The following is a 5,785-nucleotide window of genomic DNA, read 5'->3' as shown; positions in this document are numbered from 1 at the left end:
TTCTTGTTTTTTTCTTTTTTTAAAACACAGGTGTTTAGTGCTATAAACTTTTCTCCAAGCACTGCTTTATCAGCATCCCACATATTTTGATAAAGTGCATTTTTAAATTTATTTCATGTTATTGTCATACATTTTACTTAAACATATAATATAGAAATCTCAATAAATTATTGTTTTTGTTTAAACAGTAAATTACCTTTCAAAAGTATTTGAAATTTTTTAAATGTTATATATTTACCCTGTAGTTACCATTTTCGCTGCCTTTTACTTGTGTACAGCCAGATTGACCTACTGTATTCCTGCTGTCTGAAAGACCTCCTTTAACTTTTCTTTTAGTGCAAATCAGCTGGTCATGAAGTCTTTATTTTGCCTTCATTTTTGAAAGGTATGTTTCCTGGGTGTAGAATTGCAGGTTAACAGCAATTTTCTTTAAGAATTTAAAAGATGCTGCTTGACTTGTCTTGTTTGCATTTTTTTCTTATGAAATCTGTTGACATCCCTGTGCTTTCGTCTGTAAATAATATGTTACTTTTCTAACTGTTCCCAGCTAGAGATAAGATTTTCTCTTTACCACTGATTTTGAGCAGTTTGTTTATATAATGTGCCCTACTATAGCTTTCTTTATGTTTCTTGTATTTAGGATTCATTGAAATTCTTAGATCTTTAGGTTTATAATTTTTATCAAATTTGGAAAAATTTTGACCATTGTTTCTTCAAATATTTTTCTGCCTCCCCACCTCACTTTCATTTAGGGACTCTCACTACATGCATATTGGGCTGCTTGAAATTGTTCAGTGGTTCATGGAGCCTATGTTTATTTTTGTTCTTTATTTAATTTTGGAGAGTTACTATTGCTGTGTCTTCAAGAGTTCACTGGTTGCTTTTCTGCAGTATCTAACCTGTTGTTAATCACATCCAGTGTGTTTCTCATTCAAGTCATTGTAGTTTTCATATCTAAAAGTTCATTTTGGATCTTTGAAGTATTTTGTGTCTCTAATTAACATGTTCTGTCTCTGTTACCACTTCTTCACCATGTGTAATACAGTTATAGTAACTGCCTCAGTGCCTCCACCTGCTAATTCTGTCATCTGTGTCAGTTTCAATTAATTGTTTCTTCTCCTCATATCGGGGTTGTGTTTTCTTGAGTGTCTGCATGCTTGGCAATGTTTACTTGGATGCCAGGCTTTGTGAATTTTACCTTGTTAGCTGCTGGATATTTTCTTATTCCTATAAATATTCTTGAGCTTTTTTCTGTGATGCAGTTAAATTGCTTGAACACAGGCTGATGTTTTCGGGCCTTGCTTTTAAGATTTGTTAGCTGGAATTAAAGTATTGGTTAGTTTATGGCTAATATTGCTGCACTCTGAAGCAAACTCTTCTATGTAGACTACCTGATGTGCCCTTTGGCTGCACCATTTTATATTCCCACCAACAATGCATAAGCATTCCAATTTTTCTACATTTTTGCCAAAACTTGTTACTTCTGGTTTTGTTTTGGTTTGTTTTGTTTTATAATGGCCATCCTAACAGGTTTGAGGTGGTATCTCATTGTAGTTTTGATTTCCATTTCCCTGATGATAAGTGATGTTGAACATCATTTTAAATACCTGTTGGGCATCTGTATTTATTCTTTGGGGAAATGTTTATTTAAGTCATTTGCTCATTTTTAATAGAAATATTTGGGTTTTTTTCTATATGCATCAGAAATACTGGCCTGTAGTTTTCTTGTAGTATGTTTTTCTGGATTTGGTATCAGAGTAATACTGGCCTCATAAAATGTGTATAGAAGTGTTCTCTTCAGTTTTTTGGAAGAGCCTGAGAAGGATTGGTATGAATTCTTATTTAAATGTTTCACAGAATTCTCCAGTGAAGCCATCTGGTTCGAGGTTTTCCTTTGTTGAAAAAATTTTTATTACTGAATAACTCTCCTTATTAGTTAGAGGTCTGTTGAGTTTTTTTGTGTTTTCATAAGTTACTCTTGGTAGGTTGTATGTTTGTAGAAATTTATTTCTTATAAGTTATCTAATTTGTTGGCATATAATTGTTCATAGTTGTCTCTATAATCTATTTTGCTTGGTATTTTAGTTTTTTAGGGTGAGAAAGTAAATGTGGTTCCTGTTATACAAACTTGGATGGGAAGTTTCATTCTGATTGATTTTAGTTACTTTGGGTGAAACATTACCATGTTTCAATGAGGAAGAAATATATATATATATAAAATTATACTCAGAAAATATTCCCCATTATTCCTTCCAGCCCATTCTCTCCACCTTACTTTTCACCCTGTTACTGCCTATTCCCTGTAGGTAAGAAATCTCATTAGTTTTCTGGTTGAGCCATTTAGTTGGGCTTTTTTGAGTACTACTAACTGTTACATGTATATTTTTTACATCTCCTCTTCTTATATTAAAGATAGTCTTTTGCACTTTTTTTTTCATTTAACAACCTATCCTGGTATCAGTTCATAGAGATTTTCCTCATTCTTTCTGGTGGTTTCCTAGTGTTCTACTGTGGATTTACTGTCGTTCAGTCACTCTCCTATGTCTGGCATTTAGGTTGTTTCCTAAATTTTGCATTTACAAACAATGTTGCAAAGAATAATCTGATACATTTATATTTTCCTATTGGAAGTTTAGTAATCCTGGCTCACTTTGGGAATTTCTACACCAACTAAATGATACAAAATTCGAATCCAAATCTAAATAATATGCAAGTCCAAGAATTCAGTTTCTCATGAGAGCACTGTTTTCACCCCAAACCTGGGAATAAACAAATAACCTATCAACTCGTAGAGATGGTAGATGAAGTATTTCTAGTCACTCTGTGTCTTAGTCAGTTTGGGCTGTTATAACAGAAGTACCACAGACAGGATGGCTTAAACAACAGGAATTCATTTCTCACGGTTCTGGAGGCTGAGCAGTTCAAAATCGAGGTGCCAGCTGATTTGGTTCTTGGTGAAAGCCCTTTTGGTGGTTTGCAGACAGAAGCCTTTTTGCTGTGTCCTCACACGGTAGAGAGAGACATCAACTCTCTAGTCTCTTGTAATACGGGCACCCTAATCCCATTTATGAGGGTTTCACCCTCATGACTCAGTTACTTCCCAGAGGCCCACCCTCCAAACACCATCACACGGGGGATTATAAAGATTCAGTCTGTGAATTTGAGGTGGACACAAATACTCAGTCCATAGCACTGCAGTTATAGTTTTTGAAGACCCTAGCTTTATGTGTTAGTCTCAGTTCCAACTTCTTACCTTGCATAGACCCAAGGCCTCTTCTGCTGCCCTCCCCTTACAATACAAGCCTATAGTTGTAACTTTAATCTACAGGCCTTTATAAAGACTGCCAGGGGTGGTTGTTATCTGCTACTTAATATTGTATTTTTAAAAATTCACCTTTTTTCTAGCATCAGAAGTTCCTTCTCTTTCACATGAGTATACGTTTTTTAAACATGTTTAAATATTTTATTTGGCAGTTTGGAGAGGAAGGATTTTCATGTTAGTTTAGTTCACTAATGTTGCTGGATAACTCACATACAGACTTGCATGGATGCTGTCATATGCTCATATACCATTTACCTTTGTAGAGGAATTATCCTGCAGAAAACGGCCAGGGTGTCTATGTGAGGAAATAACTTGATTCAAGAGGCAGCTTTTTGACACACAAACCACTTAACTCTCACCTTAAGGAAAATTGCCATGTCCAAAATTTGAAAAATAAACAGTTAAGGAGGAAAATGGCTGGTGATAGCTGAGATGGAACAGGGCGGCTATGTAATTTTTGAAATGTACAATTTATACAAAATATAAATGTTAATTGAATTGTTTCATTTTCCCTTATGTGCATTTTAGGCAATAATTCTAAAGAGAAATAAAATTTAAAAACTGGGAGTATCTGAACTCAACTTTTGGGTAAGAGTCAATGTTTTTAATGTAGTTTATTTAAATTCTACTTTTGATTTCTATAAATTGAACACAGTTAATATGCTTTAAAATGCTAATGATTTATAGTTAATAAACTGTCTTTAAAATAGCTACTATCTAAGGTAGATAGATATGTAAGGAAATAGTCCTTAGCAAAGACTAGAAATCATTTTCAAGAAGTCAGCGCACGTATTTCACAACTCACTTCCAGGCCACTCTTCCTTTATGTTTCATCCTGCTGTATCCATACAGCCTTGCTTTTTAACATTTGTTTGTCTTGAGTTTCTCTCTTCAGCTTCAGTTAACCTTCCCTTCAAAATAACTCAAGTTCGTAGTTTCTTTCCAGCTTTCTCCTTTTCTTTCCTCTGCATCTGTCCATCATGTATCTCTCTTTCCTTCTGCTTCCAACTTTAGACTCTGTTACTTTTGTCCTTTTAACATTTTCCTTACAGTCTCCCAGCCCCTTCTAATTTGAACTCAGCCACTACCTAATTTTTGTTTGGCTTCTTCCCAAATATGCAGATGGATGGCTCACGTTACCTCCATGGTTTCCTAGTAAAATAAGTTATTAGGCAGGTAGTGCAACTCCTAAATTCTCTTAATATGAGACAGATGATATTCTTTTTCGCTGGTCTGTGATGTACTTCCATTAAAAAATAAACCCTGGGCCACACACAGTGGCTCACGCCTGTAATCACAGCACTTTGGGAGGCCAACACGGACAGAGAGCTTCAGCCCAGGAGTTTGAGACCAGCCTGGGCAACATGGCAAAACCCCGTCTCTACAAAAAATAGAAAAACTAGTTGGGCATGGTGGCATGAGCCTGTGATCCCAACTACTCAGGAGGCTGAGGTGGGAGGATTGCTTGAGCCCAGGATGGTTACAGTGAGCCATGATCACCCCATTGCACTCCACGCTGGGTGACAGAAGAAATGAACTGTTATGTTTACATGTTATATATTGAGAGGATAAGTCTGGAAATGTTACAAGTTGGGGAGGTAGTTTCCTACCCACAATACAAGAGAACAAAATGGAAGGAGTTGCTATTTTCTCCTTGTTGGAGGCATTCTCCCATCCTTTATGGTGAAAATATAGAAAGATTTGTCCACTAAGTTGTTGAATGGATGACATGATGCTTTTTTTGTCTTTTTATTATTCTTTATTGGTTCTACCAATTTGACTCTTTACCCAGGCCACCTGTCCTTAGGCATGCAGGCTTTGTAGAAATTCACATATCGACGTTACACTTGTAATATATAATTCTTTCACTTCAGAAAAATTGAGCAATTTAGTAACTCAAAAGGAGGTCAGAATTTCAGTTGCAAACTACTGAAAAATAACAATAAAGAGAAGAGTGTCCATAAACATCAAAAAAATTCTGCCAAGGCTGCACTCAAAGGAAAATTTACTGTCTTCATTTTTCAACCACATTTTCAGTAGTAGACTGGAAAGAACATGAATTGACTAAGTTTTAAATTCAGGAATATCAAAGAAACAAAAAATCTAAGTAGGGAAAGAGTTGAGATTTAACCAAATGTTCAGCTTACATGTTTTTTAAGCCTCCCTAGGTATGATTTTCTGTTTTTAGCTCTGTATATCTTTGGCAAAGATAAGTATTTATTACACACAACCTGAACAAGGTATTTTTAGGTCTAAGTGATTCATTTTAGAGTTTAACGTCAATAGAAGCAAATTCACTGTTTAATGGAAGACTCCAGTTTTTGGTGGCAAGGTAATTATTGAATTGAGCTCATGCTGAAATTTACAAAGGGGAACTTTGTGTGTGCCATGAGGCATGAGAATAATTACAAGAAGGGAAATGGAACCTCCAAGATAATCTAAAGCTCAGTACTAAGGCCAGAT

At 35.4% G+C, this 5,785-nt stretch overlaps 1 pseudogene; it reads left to right on the top strand.

Moving 5' to 3' along the window:
- LOC105533750 overlaps window positions 1-5,785 on the top strand; it is a 136,287-nt pseudogene that overhangs the window by 80,821 nt on the left and 49,681 nt on the right.

The sequence above is a fragment of the Mandrillus leucophaeus genome, unplaced genomic scaffold (genome assembly GCF_000951045.1).
Source record: "Mandrillus leucophaeus isolate KB7577 unplaced genomic scaffold, Mleu.le_1.0 Scaffold128, whole genome shotgun sequence".
Taxonomy (NCBI): domain Eukaryota; kingdom Metazoa; phylum Chordata; class Mammalia; order Primates; family Cercopithecidae; genus Mandrillus; species Mandrillus leucophaeus.
The sequence above is the reverse complement of the archived record's forward strand: the minus strand, read 5'-3'. Positions and strand labels throughout refer to the sequence as shown.